This window comes from Gavialis gangeticus, unplaced genomic scaffold (genome assembly GCF_001723915.1).
Source record: "Gavialis gangeticus isolate Ggan-Ray unplaced genomic scaffold, GavGan_comp1, whole genome shotgun sequence".
NCBI lineage: Eukaryota > Metazoa > Chordata > Crocodylia > Gavialidae > Gavialis > Gavialis gangeticus.
The window spans coordinates 68825557-68836819 of NW_017729004.1; the positions used below are offsets into that span (position 1 = coordinate 68825557).

The window sequence follows — 11263 nt, forward strand, 5'->3', positions numbered from 1 at the left end:
TACCCACCCTAATCTTGCCACACCTCCACTATATCAACATGGCTTTCTACTTCAGTGTATATCATTAAGACAACCACATATTTCCACTTTAACAAAAATTCAGCCTCTAAACATTATTTCTTAATGAAGATTACAAAATAGATTTGAGAGATGGATTGGGGGGGGGGGAGAGGAGGGGGAAGCTCTTTAAAGCATATTTTTTGCCCTCCAGGATCCACTCACAGACTGTGTAACAATATTTCTTAGACATACGCCAGCCAGAAGAGTTAAAAGTCAAGCAGAACAGCAATTGACATTGGCTATGCTTACCTTTATTACTATAAGTAGTATTAGGAATTTCAATCCAATTATTCACGATAGTATATTTAAGCACCTCCTTGGGTGTTTTCAAGATCAGGCCCATTTTATTATAAAGAGCCCAAGTCTTCAAAGTGCTGAGCAACCCAGAGGTTTCAGCAGGAACTGAGTATATTCAGTGTCTCTGAAAATCTTAATAGATTAGGCTTTCCCATAAGAGATAATTGTATTTGACAGGTTTGAAGTAGGTTACCTACTATACTTGAAACATGCTCTCTGACAACCAAAACAAGAGTTTGTTTGATTGTCACCGAGCACTGGTAACATGGTTGCAAAGCAAAACCCATCAGCATGAAAAATACTCTCTTAATTGACACCTTTGCTATGTCTAAACACCATAAAATGAGAATGGCTTTATGGGATTTTATACTCTTAGCTTTATCTACATTCCATTGTATTAAAGTAATAAAGATGTTTGCCTCAGTTGCAGCAATACATTAGAGTGCAAAAAAGAAAAAGGGGGTGGGGAATGAAATTAAAAACTAAACTAAACCTACAGGGAAGTTTGGCAGCTTGGACCTTTATAATTTAAAACAAATCTGAATTTTTAGGAACTTTTCTCCAGTTCTGCCAATTTTTTTTATTACAATTTAAGATGTTCAATCCACTAGGTTTGAAAATAATGAATTCCATAAAAATGAATGATTTAATACACACAGAACATTGACTTTTTTTTTTTTTTTTTAAACAAACTGTAAATAGTGGCTAGTACCAAACCTCTGTTTACAGGTAGCATACAAAATGCTGACTGGACGCATCTACACATGCCCCACTGTGCAGTTGGTACTGTGCAGTCACTTAACACTTTCTTTAATAAGTACTAAACGAGTGCTTAGTATTCACTGGCACTGCACAGTCCTGGTGATGCACAGGTCGTTTCTGACCCTACTACGCAGTAGCTCATTTCTACTGTACAATAGCTGCAGCATCACAGTTAGTGCCCACTGTCACTACAGTGCCATAGCATCTCATGTAGATGTGCCCAGTGCCAGAGAAAATGCTCCACATTTATATGTATAATACAGAGGCGGTAACTAATTTATTCTTCTTTTTTCCTGACTTACATAATGCCAGTTCACATCTAAAAAAAAATAACAACTTTGCTTTGTCTTGCATTTACGGACATACATTTATCGCATGGTTCTGTTTAGTCTTCAGTCTCTATTCTTCTCTCTTTATTCCAGATCAGTACATAACATTTGAGTTCTCTCTAAAACAGAGCTGTGTATTTAAAAAAGATTGCTTTCTTTGAGCAGATGAGCAGAATATGCAGAGTTTTTAGGTTGACAACAAACAACCAACAAAAAAAAAAAAAAGTCTTCAAGAACACTATATAAATAAAAACATATAAAACATTAGTAAAGTTCGGAAAAAAGATTCCGAAGACCTTCAGAAATCAACTGACCTCAATTCCTGACTTAACTCAAATTACTAACAGTAATGCAGTACTTTCCTGAAACAAGAATACAAATCAATAAAAATAGTTAATATTATCATGCCACTAACTTTGCTCTAGTAGCATATTACTAAAAATGGTCAAGACCAGACAATGCTCTTCATTTAGATGCTGCTACTTTCAGAGAGAAAGGAATATACTGAACACCTTTTAGAGTTGGTAAAACTTTAAAAATATATTTAAAAAAATAAATTCATCTCAATAGTTTAAAGAGAAACCTTATTTTTTCTTATTAACCTTTTAATTGTTGCTGGTGGTACTGAGGAGCTCTTTCTTTTAAGTATAAAACATTTAATATAGTTCATCATTCTAAGAAAGTCACATAGATCTTCAACCGGCTAGTCAACATAGCTATATTTCAAGGGAGCTATGACAATTTACACCCGCTGAGAATCCAGCTCAGCGTATTTTTATTTTGTCTTACTTAGATCTCAAAAGTTACCATTTTATATTTTACCTTAAGAAAAATCAGATTTTATTTACTTATTTCCCCCCAAAAAGCAAGTCAACTGTTTATGATAATCAGAACAAGCTGGGTATATTTAATTGTTTGTAACATTAGGCTTATAACACACACTATATGAATAGGTAAAGTATTTGCTGAGACCAAGCAGCATCCAAATAAACACAAGGCCTACACAAGAATTAAAAACCAACTTAACTTGCTGTTAGTGTTTTGTTATATTAGACCCATCTAAATATCTGGTTAAACATTTTGCTGAATGGGTCATAACCATAGACCTTATTTCTCCACCTGGATTTTTTTACATGAACCATCTGGCTCAGTTGTTCCCCCTAGACCTGTGTGAGAAGCAGCCCCACTATGACAGAATCTCTTGGAAGTGCAATGTGTAAACTCAGCTGCCACAGTAGATCCCTCCCTTCCCTAGACCCTATGCAGAGAACTCTAGGTCTAGGAGATATGTATGGGGATGACATGGCAGAACAGTCTTTCTGTTCCAAGGAACCAAATCCCTTCTAAGGGCTTAGAGTAGTTCCTTGTGCAATATTCCCTTGCAGAATTACTCCACTGGTGTCCCATTCTTCAAAAGAACCATTTGGGGAGAATGTGATTGGGGAAACTTATGGAGTTTTCTAATCCACTAACTTCCTTACTGGACTTCACTTGAATTGTGAAGTGAGAGGTGGTAGGAGAGAAAACCCTAATATTCCTTCAACTTACATTAACAGTTCACATGTGTCTGACAGATTTTAGTATTTAATATTACAGTAGCCAAAGGAAGAAACATGGTTTTTCCCTTAAGAAATATAAGAAAATGACAAAGGTCCCGATTCACCAAAGCACCTATGCACATGCTTAAATTTGGGTATCTTCAAGACAATGAAAATGCTCACGGTGTGATATCCTTGTTCCACTGAATTAAATACAAGTTTTACTTTTGACTTCAGTGGGCAAAGATTTAGCATAAACTTCAGGGAGTATAGAATCATGTCCTTAAACAGTAAAAACAAACTTGGTTGTAATGATACTAGAGGATTTTTGAATGCATATCAGCAATGCCTGTACCTTTTTTATAAAACTTGAATTGCTAAAACTGAAAATTGGGGAACTGGAAAGAAAAGAGAGGGCTTAAGGAAACACTGTATCTAGACTGCAACATAATTAGCAGCAGTAATTTGTTCCAGTGTTATTTGCCATAAATTTAATAAATTCTTCTTCAGTCTAAGCAGCAGTTTTTCAAAAAAAGATTCTTTGCTTCATTAATTCAGGTTTCATAATCCACTCAAATTTACTCGGTTAGTGAAAGGATTTTCTTTCATATTTAATTAATGATGTGACACACTCCTTTCAGACTTATTTCCTTCCTCTCTTTTGGCCAATTGTTTTGATTCATATGCTGAAAATAAAAAGTAAGAAAAATTCAACCTACAAAATAACTTTTGTATCAAGAACAGTTTATAAATACTAAGGCTTGCATTTAGATTATTGTAGATTATTTAGATTATAATGCTGAGGTTGGACCTTCTCTCTGTTAACTGAAGAATAAGTCTCACTTTCTTCAATACATGTAAGATTGGAACATTGTGTTATTAAGAAGAAAACCATTTAGCTGCTCATTTTGAAGAATGGTCTCTGGTATTTATACCCACATATAACCACAGGCGTATTTTGTAATGCACATGCTCAGTTAAGTTTGCCCAAGAGCTATAAAATACTTATGATATTTTCTGGTATGAGGCTTGAGGCCAAGCTGAGATCCTTCCAAAACTCAGAAATCAATGAATGATGGGCTTTCTATTGACTTCAAGAGGGCCAAGATTCACCCTCCAGCTCTAATAACTGGATCCAAGATGCATTATATCAATGTATAAATATGTCAAATGTACTGAACTCATGAGAAATTTAATCATGTTCAAATCTTCATACACATTATAACAGACAAAATTTTAGTGGCATAATAGGATAGACAAAATGATAATTATCAAGTATGCATTACAAATTGTTTTTTCATTTTTCTACATTTGTGAATCTGAATATATAACTGTGAATGCAAAGCTGGAGCTTTTTAAAAATGGATGCTGCCAATTTAAATTTGTCCCAAACATTCAAGTTTTGAAATAAGCATTTATAAACTCTAAAAAAAAGAAAACTGATTCCAGTAGTAGAAAAAAAAAAATACATCATTTTTCCTCTAATAAGCACTTCACAATAACATTTGCTTCTGTCATCTGGACAAGAACCAAAACGTGGTAAGCGATATGATAAAAGAAACAAACAAACAATTTTCTTTGCCAGAGCTGAAGAATGTAGAAGGTAAGGTAGATCTGCACCTTATAGACTCACGTCATCAGCTCAGGAAGCTTGTACTAAATATGTATGCTTGACTACTTTGGTTAGCCTATAAGGTACAAATCTACTCTGCCTTCTACTTGACTTCAAACTAACACAGCTAACTATGTCACTCTGCTGAAAAATGTGCAAGTGGTTAACACATAGGGTAAAATTTTGGCATCACTAAAATCAGTCAGTTTTGCCACTGATTTTCCTTCAACCAGCCCTTCATCAACAGTAATACAGAGATAGACAAATTAGAATTGAAAATTCTTTGCATTTTAAAAATCACATAAACATGTCAACAACATGTGCACAAAATAACTTCACAGATCTGAACAGTCCTCATGATCTTGGAATATTTGTATTTATTCATTTCTTTAAAATAAAATTTCAGAAAAGGAGTGTTCATGTTTTGAAATCCTAGACAATTTCGTAAAAACAAACTAAAAACTAAAGAGGTAAGAGTTTTCGTGGCTGAAATCTTTTATTGGACCACCTGCATTTGGTACAGATTAAAAAAGCTTTTGGGCGATACCTAAATCTATTCCAACTATGCAGTTGGTCCAATAAAAGATTTCTCCCACAAAAATTCCTTCCTCTAGAACATTTCCTGGACCATCACGGCTATAGCATCATTTCAATACTATAAAAACCTAAAGAAATGGTGCCCTGTAGAGAGGCTTTTCGTTGCTAAAACTCTAAGTGGAAGATAAGGAACATTATAGCTATTTTACAGATAAGCAAAACTGAGTTTGCTCAAGGTCACACAGCAAGGAATCGAACCAAGGGTGTCTTTAACTCCAACATATACAGTCCTATATGCTGAATGACACCCACATACCTAAGCGTTTGCATAATTGGGAACGTAGTATACAAAATAGGAAAGGGGTTTTTCTTAAAAGTATTTTATGCCTTGTTTCCTTTTAAATCAAATCTGATCAGCAGAATAAGATGCTAGATTGTGTAGGAAAATGTAGAAAGCCTAAAACCAAAACCATCAAGTGCCTGTATGTCATAATGGATTGACTTTTAGCTTCGCTCATTCAAGCAAACCAAGAGAGACTATTAATATGCCACATTTCAGTGACATAGAAACTGGTTGGCTAGCATACATTTTACCACAAGGAAAAATACATGTATTGAACATTTACACTCTCCAGTAGACTAGAACAGAGAGTAGCAGTAATTCTGCAAGCAACGCAGGATTGTTAAAGCAGACTGGCAAGGTGAATGTAATCACCTCTCCTTAAATTTCACAAAACAGGGCCTGATCTGACTCCCACTAACTTTAGAGAGGGGAAGGATCAGGTGTGTGAATGCAAAGTTTTTACAAAACAAGGTTTCATTTAGACGAATGAGCCCACTTAAAAACACTTACAAAGTGGTTACTGTTCTATACGTAATAAGGGCACCCACGTGAAAGAAAAAAAAAAACCTTTAGCAAAATGTTCACCATTACAAGAATCTGCATTCTACATCAGAATCTGTTAGTTTGAATTGTGTCCTTGAAGGTTATTAAGAGACAAAATTAAACATAGTTTAGGTAGTTTCAGATTAGGAATACCCAAAGAATTAGGCGATAATCAATAATATACTTTCCATTCCACTGCTAGAATTCAAGTTAAGGAGTAAAAGAATTCCTTTTCAACCTTCTTAACAATAAAAAGTTTAAAATCCTTAGTTATAGAGTGTTATGATTTATTAAATGGATTTGTTAAATGATTTGTTATTTATGAAATTCTCAATTCTTTAAATATAGCCTTTGCAAGTCTTTCATCTGCATGTGTGTGTATGTTTCTCTCTCGGTACGGGAGCCTATCCTTTGTTTCTTACTCAAGTGTAACTCTCAATGACTTTGCTTGTAAGACTGTGTTCCTTGATCCTGACTAAATATTAAGTAATACAAAATTACATAATTAAGTTCCTGTGCCAAAGATCAAAATAAAACAGCACAATTAGGACCTTATCCAGAAATGCTTCTAAGTACGCACCTACGTCAAGTAAGCAAATAATCCCAGTGAAGTCAGCAAAACACCTCAAATGCTTAAACACTTAAATGCATTGCTAGATCAGGGCTTTGATGTTTATTTTTATGGGAAAATGAGGAAGGCATAAATGTTGGTCGCTAAAAGTGAATCTTGACACTTACTCCGTAATAAAAAGAGAATAATATATAATTTAGTAATATAACTTTTTCCATCCATAATTAATACAAAAGATGCACTAATATATATTAACCTACCATTTAGTTTAGAATAAGAAAATTTTTGACTGTGTAATAGAAATTAAACATGAGTATCATCCAAGAAAGACACGATTCTAAAAGTTTTGCTAGTTACATGTGCTGTGGGCAAAAAGAACACATCACTGTAAGGTTTGTTCTATGAAACAATCCACAAAGCAATGGTACAAGCAGCACCAATCTTTGATAAGCACTCACCCACTTTGTATTTCTCTTCAAAACATACTGAAATCAAAGAACTGAGCGATCATAATATTTTTGACAGGCCTCTCTTAGTTGCATAATCCACATATTTTGACATTATCTTCTCCTGATAAGTGATGTTTGATACTAGATACCAGACATAATTAAAATTAACTCTGTACATAGAGTAGTTTGTGTGTTGTAGTATGTGTTTTTCATGCTTTCATTTACAGCTATGCTGAAAAAGTACAGACATATTGATGAATCAGTTACATAGCTCTTTTTGACTACAAGTACATAGCTCATTTTTCTTACTGAAATGTTTTGGAAAGCAATCAGAAGTCTTTGAGATCAATGAATTCATACTATTTACAGTCATTCATCAAAATTATTTGAAATGAACATTTCAACATCTAGGATTTTTTAAAGCAGTTTCTTTGAAGATACAGGTCTTTGTATTGTTTAATTGGCCTAAGATTGAGCACCTGATAAAATAATTTTCTTCATGCTAAAAAAATGCTTTACTCTTTTAATAACTGATTGATAAGCCTGTCTATTAACAAAACTGGTAATATTATTATTCAAATGTTCATTTCTGAAAGCATTTTTCTAGGCCCAGACTAAACAAATAGGACTACATTAGTATAATGGAAGTTATGCATACATTTTTGAAGTGTGAATGGACATCATGCTCATATTTGCCCATAAATCTCTCTACAGAACCGTTTCCACTGTACAGAGAGGCTCAGTTGAACTTAAAATTACTTTTCATACTTCAGCATTTTAATCTGATAGTGCTTTAATAGACCATGGTGCGTTTTCATTCATCTCCTATAAATACATATTCCTCTATCCTGTTTGAGACGTTTAGAGTGTAACATATGTTTAAGATATTCCTTAGGCAGTTCTCCTCCATCTAACTGGAGCCATTAGAGTTCTTCTCACCACAATTCAGATTTCATAAAATACTTTAAACTGTTTATAGTCCCATTTCATGAAATCCACATGACACATTCTGCATCTCTAGCATGCATCCACAAATAGGCACCCTTCTTAGAATTACTCGCATTTTACAAGCTTTAAATGCTAATAAGCAAAGTTGGACTATTGCTACAACAATTTTACATTTTGCGTGTTCTCTCTCTCCTGAATATCGAAAGCTATTTATAATGGAAAAATGAAATTACTTCAGAAGCCATTAAGAAGAGAACAGGGCATTAAAAAAAATCCATACTACTTCACATGCAAGAACTGATTACCACAAGCTAACAATTTAAGAATATTTAGACCTATACATTGAACATGGTCTTCACGCACCCCTTAGTAGTATTTAAATAATTCTGGGCAGTGGAATGTTTAAAATGGCTAAATTTAGCTGAAACTTAACCCAAAATTTTGGTGTATTCTATCCACTAAGGTTGTACAGGATTTTGTTAAACGCTGAAAGTCAGTTTCAGTTAAATACAGAGGTATGCACATCATCACTTCCGCATTTATTTTACTGTCCCACAGTTAGGCCTGGGCAGATTGAGAGCAGAATGCTATTGTAAAACATGGTCATATTGACAGCTGTTGCTTACATAATTTGATGAACAAGTGGTTCATCAAATCATGCACGAAAAATAGGGTTTGTGTGGTTCAAAATGTCACTCAAAAGCCCTTTATAAAACAGCTAGAAACTTCTTCATGTTTCTATAGAAGCTTAATTAACTATATTGCTTAGAGAATGCTTCCCAACCTGTTCAGGTCCCAGCACAAAACAAGGTCCCCCACATCAGCCTATATAGAGAACGACTAAGGTACATTTCATCTCTTTTCCTAAGTGCTGAACAAAATGACGACAACATATCCAAAACAAATATTACTTCCTCCCTCCCTGCTATTTCTCTGTGTACCTGAGTGTATGAATTTGAGAAAAAAAGTACGGGGGCAGGAAGTGTATGTGAATAAAATACATTTAGAGAGAAAGGACTGCGAAGTTCTGCATGCTGTTAGTAAAGGAACTTTTTGATGGACCAGTAAAATCACACTAATGTTTTTTTTCCATTGTTATAGGGAAAAATAGGCAGAATGTGCATCTCCACTAGCAAATCTATATGACAGTGTTATAAGCTTGAGTAAATACAGCTACTTTTTATAGTAATAGTGCAAGTAATTTTAATCATGTTAATTTCTTAAGACGACAAGTCTCAAACCTCAGCTTTATGAGTCAGCATTCCTGATGTCAAAAAAAATCACAATAATAAAAGCGAAATATTTCAAGACATTGGCAACCTCAAAGCTAACTTGGTTCTGAAATGTGGAATATATCCAGAGTAAAAATATATCTAATGTTTCCTTTAAATTCGTGTTGTAAATTCAAGCATAGTAAATTTATCCTGAAATATACACTAATATTAAATTACTTGTTTTTAAGACCACCAGACACTAACTTAACAGCTTCCTTTTATTATTTACAATTGTAATTTAATATGTAAACATGCACTAAAGTGAGGGATTAAACTTCTCAGAATGAGCATACTTTTATTTTAAAAAGTTGTGATTAAGACAAAAAGAAAAATAAAAGAACACAATTTTGATTCAGAACAAATAATCCATCCTGTATATTTCTCACTGAAAGTAGTCAAATAAACAATAGCTGTTGGTAATTGCAGAAACAGACTGATTGACCTAAAAACAGGTTTTGGTGTCATAAGTTACCATAATACTGAATATTTGGGACAAAAGCTCAAGTTGAAAAAGTGGGAGGGATTAAGTAGTGGCATGAAGGCAACACTCTTTTGAAGAAAGCTTAAGGCAGGCCTCCTTGACTCAAGTCTTTGCAATAATAAATTAATATATTTATTTGGATTAAAACAGTTTTACGCCTCAACTCTGCAGCTTTATATTCAGATACTGCCTTAGAAAGCAAACCCTAGATTACACCACTGTACTGAAGCCATCACGACTAAAGTCTCAATCAATGCTGTTCAAAAGCCAATGGAAAGACACCCTTGACTTCAGAGATAGATGCGATTTCAGCACTGGTGTGGGCTTTTTTATTGCAAAGTACAAAATGAAAAACTGTAATGAACATTTCCCCAGCATTATAAATTAGCGATGACTTTTCTCTTGTTTTCTGCCTTTGTAAATAGACTGATGAGTTCACAGACTCCTCTCATGCACGACATGGGTTAAAATTATTTTCTATTAGAAACTGGCGAAAATAATCACCACATCTTTCACGTGGTCAAGTACATGCAATTTGTTTCATAAAATAAGATATAGATGTTATTCCAAATAAATACCCATAAGTAGCATCTTTTTTATAGTTGAAAATATATTTTATTTTATATATGCAATAGATTCTCTAGTGCATAAGAAGCCTACTAACTAACCGAGTGTTTTATTGCCAGTGGGGGTACAATGCTTTCTGGATGATGTGAAGAGCAAAAAAAGAGGGGAAAAAACCACTCTATTTTATAAAGAAAAACCAACTGCTGCAAGAGAGGAGAAAGTGAAAGGATTTTTTCCAAATATTTACTAGTGTTCAGCATTGAAGCTCCAACCTGTAAACACAGAGCCCTGTTTTTCTGTTGGGTAGTCTACAACTTGGTTTGTCTGCTCTGGACTTTCCAATGGGGGAAACACTTTCCTATCCCACTACCTCCTGCATGTCTCACTAGACACAGAGAGAGAGTATCTGCACACACTGCCCTATCCCACTACCTCCTGCATGTCTCACGTGTGTGTGTACACGTGTGTGTACTGCCCTATCCCACTACCTCCTGCATGTCTCACCAGATTGAAGCGCATCTGTCCCACTAGAGAGGGTGAATGCATCTGTCCCACTACAGTATCTGTTCCACTAAAGTGTGCGTGTGTGTGCGTGCACGCATCTCACGAGAGGGAGGGTGGGTGTGCGTGTGTTCACACACCTTCTTTCCGCCCCATCTACTAGAAATGCCATCCCTTCCCAGAGAAGCCCCGCTACCGTGGCGGAGCTTTTCACAAGAATGGCACTTGGGCACGGGGGGAAACGTGTCGCCAAGCCCCAAGACCAAGCACCATCTCCCTGAGCTGCTCACGAATACCAAGATACTTTGGGAGAAACTTTTCGATGTCACTTTTTGACGGCGGAGGGGGACAAGGGGCTCCCTCCAGACAGGGCAAGTGAACTGTTCGCCCCCTCAACGCTTCTCCCGCCGACAGCCGCGCCAGCCCCCCGGCCCCCGCCCCGGCTCCGGCC

General features: G+C 35.4%; 1 protein-coding gene across 1 annotated transcript in view; it reads right to left on the reverse strand.

Annotated features, from left to right (window-relative positions):
• The window catches only part of MEOX2 (mesenchyme homeobox 2), an 83277-nt gene that overhangs the window by 70566 nt on the left and 1448 nt on the right, over window positions 1–11263 (reverse strand). The window lies entirely within an intron of this gene.